Source organism: Carlito syrichta, unplaced genomic scaffold, assembly GCF_000164805.1.
Source record: "Carlito syrichta isolate Samal-C Ts95f unplaced genomic scaffold, Tarsius_syrichta-2.0.1 Scaffold304514, whole genome shotgun sequence".
Lineage (NCBI taxonomy): Eukaryota > Metazoa > Chordata > Mammalia > Primates > Tarsiidae > Carlito > Carlito syrichta.
The window spans coordinates 236,412-248,674 of NW_007248610.1; the positions used below are offsets into that span (position 1 = coordinate 236,412).

The 12,263-nt window shown below is 40.3% G+C and overlaps 1 protein-coding gene across 1 annotated transcript in view; it reads left to right on the plus strand.

The window, feature by feature from the left end:
* The window catches only part of TPD52 (tumor protein D52), a 75,599-nt gene that overhangs the window by 41,299 nt on the left and 22,037 nt on the right, over positions 1–12,263 (plus strand). The gene's annotated exons all lie outside the window — the stretch shown is intronic.

Consider the following 12,263-nt stretch of genomic DNA (forward strand, 5'->3'; position numbering starts at 1 on the left):
AGTACTCAGAGGGTATGGCCTGTATATGCTGTCACCTTGCCAGGATCTTAGATAAATGCTGTTGGTAACTAAAAATTCTTGCAACTCTAATATGTAATCTTGATGTTACTTACTGAGGTTGGTTGGTAGTGTGATTTTGATTTGGTGATTTTCCCACCGTACAGTAAAAGCCAAACACAAATCTGTTGCTTGCATATTTGTAAGTGAACATGGTCTTTCACTCTAACACTTTCAAAAAGCTTTTACTTCTTCCTTGGGTTCTAGAATTTTCTGTTATTTTCCAGTTTGACTATGTTTTAGTTAATATTCTTCCAACTCAAGTGCTATTGCCTATTTCTAGCCATCTTCTACACGATCCCCTTAATGATCTTATCTATTTCTATGACTGAAATGACTAAAGTATCTTTAGAGTGATATGAATAGCTCCTCAGTCTGTATCTCTAAACCTTTCTTTCAGGTTTGCACATATGGTTAAGAGGCATGAATTTCTAATCATCTTGTGTTCCCCTTCACCTAGCCACTAATAGCTACACCTCACTGAGCTTTCAGTAAGTGTCCAGGCATTTTACATTTACTGCTTTTAATTCTTTACTCAGGTATGTGGTGGTATCACCATTTTACAGATGAGACTTGAACTTAGCACTATACTCAATTTTCTGTTCACTTTCCTTGCCATCTGCCATAACTAATGTTTTTGCACTGCATATTAACAATTTGCAAGCCATAGGAGAATGAAGGAGACCTGAGTTTTTTGTTTTTTTTCCTGTTTTTTTGAGATGAGGTCTCCCTAAGTAGCTCAGGCTGGACTTGAACTTTTGGGCTCAAGCAGTCCTGCCTCAGCCTCTCAAGTAGCCGGGACTAGAGGCGTGTGCCACCATGCCGAACTAGGCCCAGTATTTTTAATAAAGCAGGGAGTAGTTGGAGCAGAATCAGAAAATGTGAAAATACTGCCATTACAGGTGATGTTACAGTTGGCACTTGTTCTATCTGTGCTGATGTAGTTAAATTTACAAAGCACTTCCTCAAGCTTGGCACAGGAGGTAAAGTCATACATCCTTGATTTGCTCAGTTTCTTACAGTCCCTCTCATTTGATACTTCAGATGCTCTACCAAAGACAGAGACCAAGGCAAAACTTATACAGACTTTTATGTTTTAAAGTTGCGTGAATTTTGCATCTATGTATTTTTTTTTTTACAAGTGTTTAATGTGAACGTAGCCTACAATCTTCAGGTAAACCCAAACTTCAAGAAGATGTATCCTATTTGTCCTTTGAGTACATACACCCACCATCAACAAGTACGTTAAAAACTGCAGGATTTGTTCCCAAATGCTTACTTCACAATCCTTGAGAAATTTATCATCTGGCTGAAGCTGGACATGAATCTAATACATTTGTTGAATTGTAGAGCCAGGACCTTAGTAACACCATTTGTTCTATCTATACTGACATAGTTAAATTTAGAAAGTACTTCCTTAAGCTCTGCACAGGAGGTGATAGTTTGGTTTTACAAGCGAACAAATGAAATCAACATTAAATAGGTCTGCCTAAGATCAGGATTAGAATGGAAAGTTCTTAACAGTCATGCTCTTTACAATTTACCATACTTCTCCTGAAAGGAAGTGGAAGTAGCAGCAGCCACAGACAATAATGCAACACTTTTAGACGAGTCCATTATTGGTCAAGGTATGAAATAGCTTAAGTGCCAAGGAGAACTCATCTGCAGAATTTATCTTAAGCCCCCTACTGACTTGTAAGGATTACCCTTCAGTTGGCTAGTAATAATTTCATGTGATTCATAGTTATGCCCCATTCCGAGATCAGTGTTCTTCATGTTCTGCACATTGATGTCAGTTGAAGAGCATCAGAGAAGCTTCAAATCCCTAGTCAGAGGCATTAAAATAGGGTCTGTGGTCATAAACACCACTTCTCTCAAAAGTGCAAATGAATTGGAAAAATGTGTGCCCTTCCCCAATTAATTGTGGATTAGTAGAAAACTCGGTAAAAGATGGACAGCTTAATCTGTAAACAGTTTCTCAGTCACGGTGTTAGGCTTGGTTTTGAAAAGGGTGGGCAAATTTGGGAAATGAACATTGGGTGGAAGGAAGAGACTAGAAAATCAAGAGTGAGGGTGGGTGCTTCTAGTGCCGGTACATACCGATATTTCTTTTTAAAAAAAAAACCTCCGGAAATCAAAAGGGAACTTGTGGGAGATCCCCCGTGGTGCCCAGGAAGGTTTGACTTTGGATTTCTTTTTCTTTAAACTTATTTTATAGAGATGGGGCCCCGCCAAGTTGTCCAGGCTAGTCTCGAACTCCTGGTCTCAAGCGACTTTCCCAAAGGGCTAGGCCTGAGATTTCTTAATTCCCTAGGGGAGATGGACAGCAGCTATCCCGAAGCGACAAAACCTCTCAGAAAGACGATCCGCTTTGCAACGTGGCTGCACTGGGCGCGGAAGTGGCCACGAACAACAGACTTCGATCCAGGGTTTCACAGATGTTGGCGGAACCTCCATGTGGCGGGCGCCACGGATCCCCCCAGTTGGGGGAGCAGACACTAAGATTTATTTCAAGTAAACTATATGGCGTATTAGGAAGGGCTACGTGGCACGGAGGAAAAGCAGAAGAGCCAGAGAGTCTGTGTTTGAGCTCCCAATGCTAAATGGGCGATCGAGGAGAACCTCGTACTTGAGCGAGTCCCGAGGGGCGGGGGAACGACGCGGGCGGGCCTCTAGCAGAGCGGCCCAGGCGAACAGCAAGCGTTGCATGACTGGAGTCACAGCAGGACGAGGACCCACCGAGGCCCCAAGGGGTGAAATTTCCGCTGGCTAAATGTCCTCCCCACGCAAAACCCAGAGCACCTCTTGCCACCGATTTCAGCTTCAGGCTCTCACGCCCCACCATCCGGCCCCGCAACAGACAGACCACGCCCGTCGGCCCTCAGCGCTCGGCGGCAGGTGGGCGGGCCTCTCATCGCTCCGCCCCGTGACCCGCGCGCTTGCGGAGGCCAAAGGTCAGAGGTTGTGGGAGAAGCCATGGCGGCGCTATGTCGGACCCGTGCCGCGGCTGCCGAGAGCCATTTTCTGCGAGCGCGTCTCTTCTCGAGGCCCTTTCGGGGCGCAGGCACCGAGAGTGGGCGTTCCGATGCCATGGAGCCTAGGCCGCGCCCAGGCGGCTTCGCGAGCGCGTTGGAACGGCACTCGGAGCTACAGCGGAAAGCGGAGCTCGGGCGGGTGAGAGGGAACCGCGGGAGCTGTGCGCCCACGACGCGCTGGGCGGGGCCGGGAGTCGGGGCTGGGACCTGGCGTAGGGGGTGGAGCTACGCCTGCGACGCGGGGGGCGGGGCCGGGAGCCGGGGCGGAGTCTGATGTCGGGTGCGGACCTTGGGGTTGTGGGTGGGCCCCGCGGTTGGAGATGTTGTGGCCTTGCTCCTGGCCCTGCGGATCCCAGCGCGGGCTCGGTGTTTTTCTTCATTGATTGTGCTTTTACACGGCATTTACGTGCTAGACCGGCTCGGTCCACACTCCGTTGCGTGGCTTCCTGGGGCGCGTGCTGGTGGGAGGGAGACCAGCAGGGAGCGCTGCCAGGGAGGCAGTCTAGGGCGACTCGCTTGGGAGAAGGTGGCTGGGTCTCGTTCTGCGCGGTAGCTCCGGCCTGGAGCTTGGTGTTGAGCGTACAAGCCTCTTCATAAACATTTGTTAGTTCAGTGGCTAGGCGATGAGAGAATTACTCTTCCTTAACTTAAGTGATTTAAACCTACATTGGTTCACTTTCCTTTTCTGTAAATGACCTCTTTTTAGAAAAATAAAATTTCCGGCTGTGTCAGCCAGTGCTTTTGTAAAATACCATAAAATGATACATAAATGAAACGGAAGAAATAAAAGTACAAGCCTGAGGTTCTTGTTAATGAGTTCAGCAGACATAAAATTCGATTACATAAAACGAAGTACATTTCTGTATTTATCTCCTTGGAGAGTAGTACCAAACAGTTTATAAAACTGGCAGTGTCCTGGATTATAGGATCATTTTGGTAGTGGTTATCATTGCTAAAATTTTCCTAAAATCCAAGCATTAGAATCGAAGGCCTAGTTTTCTATTTTCTGTTGTAGCAAGTTACCACAAATTAGTGGCTTAAAACCACAGAAAAGTACTATTCTGAGGGTTGTGAAAAGTCTGATGGGGTCTCGCCGGGCTGCTGTCAAGGTGTGGGCACACACTTTCCTTCTGTAGGTTCAGGAGAGGATCTGTCTCCTTGCCTGTTCAAGCTTGTAGAGGCCTGCAATGATATCTCTTTTGCCCCTCTCTGCTACTTTTGAGGTCCCTTGTGAATACATTGGACCCACTCAGATAATCCAGGATAATCTCCCTATTTTAAGATCAGCAGACTAGCACCCTTAATTCCACCTAAAACTTAATTCCCCTTTGCCATGGAAGGCAACATATTCACAAATTCTACAAATTAAGATGTGGACGTCTTTGGGGGTACATAATTCTTTCTACCATACCTGGAGAAGTCATAAAGTTCCAACAAAATAGCTATGACTGACCTGAAACCATGTAAGGGATGGATTTTTAGATCCCTCCTTTTCATAGGGCTTTGAGGGTTAAGTACAGTGAGGTAGGAAACATGTTGTAGTTCTGTGCTTCTCTTCCAAATATTGTGTAGGAAAGGAATTTCCGTTTCTCACCTTCTAACACCCTCCACCCCCATACACATTGCGTTCTAAGCACCTTCAGAAATTCCCAGAAAATAATTCTTAATTGCTGAGTTAATTGTAGCAAGAATGGAAATCATAGCATCACATATATAGTGTTTGAAACTCAAAATGTCTCTCATACTTCTGGGTTTCAAGTGGTAAGCAGTAATGTTTGTTTAATAAAGGAAACAACCAAGATATTTACGAGGGACCAGGATTCCCTTTTCTTTCCTTTCCAAGACAGTTCTAACTGGGGTGTTCAGTTTTTCCAGAAGGAGGCTGGGTGTTTCCTGACAGTTCCAGCATGTCAGTTAGATGTGCTCAGTACAGCTCAGGCTAGTTGTTCTCCACCTAACACAGTTTAGAACACATTTTACTAGATGGAGGGTAAATGTGTTTGGTTGTGTGGTTCACTGATTTTTTGTTCACAATTCTTTAAAACATCTTGGTTTAATGGAAAGAAAATTTTCTAGATGGGGAGGGTATTAGGAGGCTGTGTTGTAGTCTCTGTTCACCAAGTTCTTAGCTTTGAAGCTTTTTGAGTTAGTGGACCCCTTTACTGTTTCTTAATTGAAAACTTACTGACTCCATTGTTCCTTGGTCCAGGTGGTTACACACACTGTGGACTGAGTTGTCTTCCTAAAGTTGGGCTCTGTAGTCAGACTTAATGAGATGATTTTTTTGCTTTCCTTGGGAATCTTGTAAACCTCCATTAATGATATCTGCAAGATTTGATACACAGCAGTACATCTCTCCCCTGTGGCTTCACAGGCCTGCTGCCATTCTGGACCCCGGTTCCTGTAGAGGTTAAAAGCTTAGACAGTTTTAGGATTCTGCTATCTTTCTAGCTGAGTGAGTTTGTGCAACTTATCCTGAATTTGCTCTCTTATCTCTAAGTAAAGATAATACTCCAGCTAGGGTTATAGGGGAGCGTATGTGAAATAATACATTTAAAGTACTCTCAGTACAGTGGCTAGTGCCGAGTAAGCTGTTATCTAATATTTTAGCTTTTATGTGACCTTAGCCATTTCTCCAGCCTCCTGCCTTCCCGAGAATAACTTCACAGAGATGCTTCCAGAATTGCACAGTTCTTTGAATGAAGTTCCACTGTTTTCTTAAATAATAATAAACGATACCATGTATTATGTATGTTCGTCCATTGTAACAAGTGTAGCCCTCTGGTGGGAGATGATGATGGGAGAGGCTATCCATGTGTGGGGTCAGAGGATGTACGGGATATCTGTCCTCTCATTTTGGTATGAACTAAAAGTGCTCTAATGACGGTTTTTTTTAAAGAATGCATATAAGATGCTGCTAAAATGTATGTAGGTTAATGCTTTAACTAGAGGTTGAGCTGTGCCATTCAAAGAGGCAATAAAATCAAGTTTTTCATTGCAAAAACCCCAAAACTAAACAAACAAAAAAAGCTGCCAAAAACCAAACCATGCACAGGGCTTGCTAGTATATGTGTATTTTGAGTTCAAACTCATAGCATTTATTATGAAGTAAAAAATTATGAGCATGAGGCTATTGTGATAAAAATAAAAAAATAAAATCAGGGATGAGGAATTTTAATGCCAAATTTAAGAACATTTGTAATCACTAACGCGTTAACTTGTAGTGCCAGAGAAACATGAGATATACATCAGAATAAAAGTTTTTCTAAGTTTCCCCCCAATAGAATGTAAATTGGGAGGGCAGAGACCTTGTGTCTCTTATTCTGCTATGTTTCCAGCCCTTAGCACAGTGCTTGACTAGTAGTGGGCACTCAGTAAATGTTTGCCAAATGCATGATTGAATGAATAGTACATATAGTGCATTTCTGAACTTCGATTATACCTCATTTATCTTTGAATTGCAGTCTATGTGTGACTGTTCACAGTTGTACAAATGATAATAGTATAGGCTCAAGTATGTCAGTTGATTGTGCCTGTCTAGCGTGATAATTGAGCAAAAACAATTGTAAGAGTAGTATGAAAACTGGAAATGTCACATTCATTTTAAGTGTGTATTGGAAGTTTTAGGTGCTTTTCTAATTTATAATTATGATGAGGAATATGAACAGTTGTTAGGTTTTGATAGGGACTCAACTTGTCAAAAAACTCACTTTACTCTTGAAGTTTCTGGACCTGTTTAATTGAATAGTATCTCGAGATTACAAGATGAATAAATACTAATAGTGTAATCAGGATTTTTGAAAAAAATTGTGTACAGGTTGTAAAAGTAATATTTAGAAAGAAGATTTAAATAGCACTGAAGATTTTTATATGAAATGTAAAGGCCTTTTTTCCATTTTTCTCACTTTCTCAAGGCTGGAGAGTGTTTCCTATGCATATTTGTGTGTAAATATTACTGTTTGAGTGTAAATTCTGGATTCAGATAATCTTGGTTTAAATCCTGTTTTTTTACCTTTTGCTAGCTATGTTTTCTTGGAAAATTACTTAATATCTGCATATCTCCTTTTCCTTTTTTGTAAAGGGAAACCCTATGTCATGGGATTATTATGAGATTAAATGAATTCATTATTTAAAACACTTAACACAAGTGCCTGTTACTTAATAAGCACTTAGTATATTTTAGTTGCTACAGTTCAAAATTGCTATTTTTACTTAAGTATGACTATTTTTCCTTACTATTATGTAATATTTGCTTGATATTCCATGGTATGGATGTAACATAATTTATTTAACCAGAAGGCCTTCATTATTGAGCTTTTAGGTTGTTTCTGTTCCTTTTTCTTTTCTTTTCTTTTTTGAGTTAGAACTCTGTCACCCAGACTGGAGTGCAGTGGCATGCTTCCGGCTACCGCAGCCTTGACCTGCTGGGCTCCGGTGATCCTTCTGCCTCAGCCTTCCAAGTAGCTGGAACTACAGGCGCGTGCTACCATGCCCGGCTAATTTTTCTTTTTTATTGTAGAGATGAGGTCTCACCAAGTTGTCCAGGTGGGTCTCGAACCTGCGGGCTCAGGCAATTCACTCACCTCGGCCTCCCAAAGCACGAGATTACAGGCTCAGCCACCAAACCCAGCCTCTGTTCCTTTTTCTAACAGATGATGTTATAGTGAACATTTACTTTTTTTGCACACTTAGGAGAGTATATTTTAGGATATATGTTGAGTAAAAGGGTATACACAATTTGAGTTTTGACAGAGATAGCCTGTTTGTACTAAACCCCTGCTGATGGTGCATAGTAATGTCTGTTTCCTCATCCCCTTATCAACATATGGGGTATAATAGATGGATTTTCTTGTTATTGGGCAACCAAAACAAAATACAGAAATTGGGAACTTCATAATAAATGCTATGAATTTGATCACATAAAATACACTTATACTAACAAAATACTGCATGCATGATATGTGTGTGTGTGTGTGTGTGTGTGTGTGTGTGTGTGTATGAGTTTTATGTAAGGTTTCATTTGCAAAATGATTTCTGCTTTACATTTTTTTTGAAGATAAAATTTGCTGTTCACTAAACAAATCATTATTTCTTTACCTTTGTTCTTTACCCTGGAATTAGCTTCCCTGCCTTCAAATTCCATTGTAAAAATCACCTCCTCCATTAAGCCTTTGTGATCCCATCAACCAGATGAAACTCTTTTTGAGTGTCCTGGAGTTTTGTTTTATACAACTTTCATGATGTACCCACAGCTCTCAAGTTATATTATAGTCATTTGTAAACCTGTTCTATCCATCCTTTTTATCCTTTGCATAATGTTTTACATAAAAGTTGAGATTGAATATATATTTATTGATTTAATGGAATAAAATTTAGGCATTTTGATGGTTAATTATTACAAAAGAAAAATAACATCTCAGATGGCCTATTATTGGATTTAAAAATATGTATATAGAGTGATCAAAGTTCAAGTTGTGTCCATTGATTTAGTTCTTATAGTCCTTAAAGTGCAGACTTAAGTATATGTGGACCTCAGAAATAAGTGGTGTTCAGTAAGAGCACAAGCAAATTATCCTTACAAAAAACTTTCCCCTGCAGCCAGGAATTTACTCAAGGACAGTGCATCATGAATTCCTTATTCTAATGCTTTCACTGTGGTTACTAGTTAAAGGAAACTCAACTTTAAGAGACCTGTAACACCATTGTTCTGCATGTAGGTTGTAGATTCTGTACTCATCTCATGCTCACTTTTCATTTAGTTTGGTTCATTATATTGGTTTATGCATCAATCTCTTCAATTTTTTTTTTTTTTGTCAGCGTGGGGACCAAGTCCTATTCATTTTTATAACCAGCGTAGCACACATTTATGTATGAGGACACGGTAAATATTTGCTAAAGCTATTTTAAGTCAGATACCTTTTCCCCTCCTTTAAAAATAATTTTAAAACCTTAAATTCCTTTTATGTCACTTAGACAATATAGATTTGTAGAATCTTTTCAGCTGATGCAAGCTGTGTGTGGTACATAAAGCATCTAACCCATCTCGTAGCCACAAGGTGGCAATAGTTGAGCAAAGAATTGGTTTTTCTGCTTTCTGTATATAACTGTTTCTTAACAGTAGAGGGTGGCATATCACTTTTCAGCACATTGAAAAAAATAAGGCTGGGCATGGTGGCTCATGCCTGTAATCCCAGCACTTTGGGAGGCCAAGGTAGGAGGATTGCTTGAGCCCAGGAGTTCAAGATCATAGTGAGACCTCATCTCTACAAAACAAACAAACAAACAAATAAAATAATTAGCCAGGTGTGGTGGTGTGCCCCTGTAATCCCAGCTACTCGGGAGGCTGAGGTGGAAGGATTTACCTGAGCCTAAGAGGTGGAGGCTGTAGTGAGCCATAGTTGTTGTGCCACCACGCTCCAGCCTGGGCAACAGAGTAAAACTCAGAAAAAGAAAAAAATGGTTTTAGGGTTTTGGGGGTCACACAATAAAACATTTTACTGTTTGAGCTTATTCATTTAGAATGCTGGGGTTGTAAGACCGTTTATAGTTTTACTTTATCTTAGCAATATATGAGATGGATTTCATGCAAATATTTTTAATGTTTTTTAGTACTTTTTAATGAATATTTTAAATTGTATTTTTAGTTTCAAAATACTGGAATATTCTAGAAGACAGAATATTTAAAGTCTGATATTTAGTCCTTTCAGAATACTGGAGAAATAAAATATTTAAAGGTCTTAGAAAATTCTCTTATTTTTAGTATAAATTTGAAGCCTACTAAATTCATATATTGTAGTAGCAAAATTAGTAATTTCACTTAACCCTTTGTTTTCTCACCAGTTTTATCAAAACTTTAAAAATTACATGAATTTCTTTTTTTTTAGTAGAGGTGGGAAGAACTTTATTAGGTTCAGCTTCTAGCCTTGGCCCCATAGGCCCCACCCACCCCTCACTAACATTGTAAAAACTATTTGCTATGTAAAGGAATGTTGGAAAATGTTTCTGGTCTTAACCATGGTGCCAACCTGTTTTTTTGTTACAGAATTCTAGGAAAGTTATCTTTGAATTAGTTATAAAAATGTCCTGAAATGTTGTTTAGTTTCACAATGGAATCTAACATTTTCAAAACATGTTTAGAGGAAATTACTAGTTAATACAAAAACAATGTAAGAGTGGGTTGAAGTAGATAGAATTCTCTGGAAAAAGTGGGTTTTTGTCAACACCTATAATATGCTTATAAACAGTGTTATACTTTTCCTAAAAGAAAAGATGCATATATTCTCTGTGTGTTTTGTTTTGGGGGTTGTCATACAATCATATGATTGTATGATGACCCCAAAACCTATAACCATACTCTTTTTTTTCCCCCTGAGTTGGAATCTCACTCTACCGCCCAGTTTGGAGTGCAGTGGCACGCTCATGGCCATCCCAGCGTCGACCTGCTGGACCCCAGCAATCCTTCTTCTTCAACCTTCCAAGTAGCTGGAACTATAGGCATGTGCTACCATGTGTGGCTAATTTTTGATTTATTGTAGAGATGAGGTCTCGCTAAGTTGCCAGGGCTGGTCTTGAACCCACGGGGTCAGGCAATCCACTCGCCTCGGCCTCCCAAAGTGTTGGGATTTCAGGCTAAGCACCGAGCCTGGCTACCAGACTCTTAATGACTTCCCAAGTCAGGATTAGCTTTTGCTATTTGTAGATCTTTCTTAACTCAGTTTTCCTCAGAAATTTCACTCCCATCTTTTAATGTGTTTTGTTTTGTTTTTATAAAGGCTACTCTATGTTAAATGTTTCTCTTTTGACTATATTAGTTATTGTAGCCTGATATGGCCCTTGGGTTTTTGTCTATTGGCATTAAATAACAGAAAATAAGAGAAACTAAGCACATTTGAGTAGAGCCTTGTTTGTAGTGATTTGGGAATAAAATTAACCAGCCTTGATTCAGTTTGGGTTTTGCCTCCCTTTTTAAAACTTTGGGGATTCTGCTGTTGACAACTGCCAGGCAGTGAGTGGTGGACTCAGGCCAGGAGTTGGCAGCTTAACAAGTTGCCTGATACCTGACCTGGTTGAGATGGTTGGGTTCTCCCAAGGGACATATGTGTACACTGGAAGCTGGGTGTCACTGGAGCAGAGAATATTTATGCGAAATAAATAAAAACTTATGTCCCTATAAAAACCTGTACATAAATGTTCATAGCAGCTTTATTTGTAATAGCCAAAAACTGGAAATAGCCCTAGATGCTCTTTAACCAATGAATAGTTAAAGCGGGTATACCATGGAATACTACTTGGCAATGAATAGTAACGAGTGACTGGTACATGCAACAAATTCAGTGACTCTCAAGGAAATTATGCAGAGTGAAAAAAAAAGCCAGTCCCTAAAGGTTACATACTGTGTGATTTCACATATATGACGTTTTTGAAATAATGGAATTATAGGGTTGGAGAAGAGATCAGTGTTTGCTAAGTGCCAGGGAGGAGGAAGACAGAGGGAGGTGGAGAGTCATAAAAGGACAACGCAAGGAATCTTTGTGGTAATGGAACTGTTCAGTATCTTGACTGTGGTGGCAAATACAGGAAACCATACATAGGATAAAATTGCATTGAACTAAATATACACATAAAAATGATTACATGTAAAACCAGTGAAATCTGAATAAGATCAGTGGATTGTATCAGTGTCCATTTCCTAGTTGTGATATTATCCTGTTATAAGATATTACCATTAGGGGAACTGGGTACAGTAGCAGGGGGTCTCTGTGTGTTATTTCTTACAATTGCATATAAATCTACAATGATTTTAAAATGGAAACTTAATTTTATAAAGGAGTGGTAATTTCACTAGTCTGTTGGACTCAGCACTGGTAAGACCATTGAATTCCATAAGCATGAGCCCATGACCCCACTATATTTCCTGTAAGATGAATTTTTTACTTAGAAGCAATGCTATATGGGATACCAGGAAATCTAAGAATAGTTAGAAGTAAAGTTCCATGTGTCTACCTGCATACTTTAGCCTTTAGTCAGACAACTTCTGTCTTACAAGAAACCTGAAAGGCTTCTTGATTATGTCTTTCTCTCCTACTCCCCTTCAGCATCTGTCAGCATCTGGCTCAGAACTCTTCTCAGAAAGTGTGTGTGTGTGTGTGTGTGTGTGTGTGTGTGTGTGTG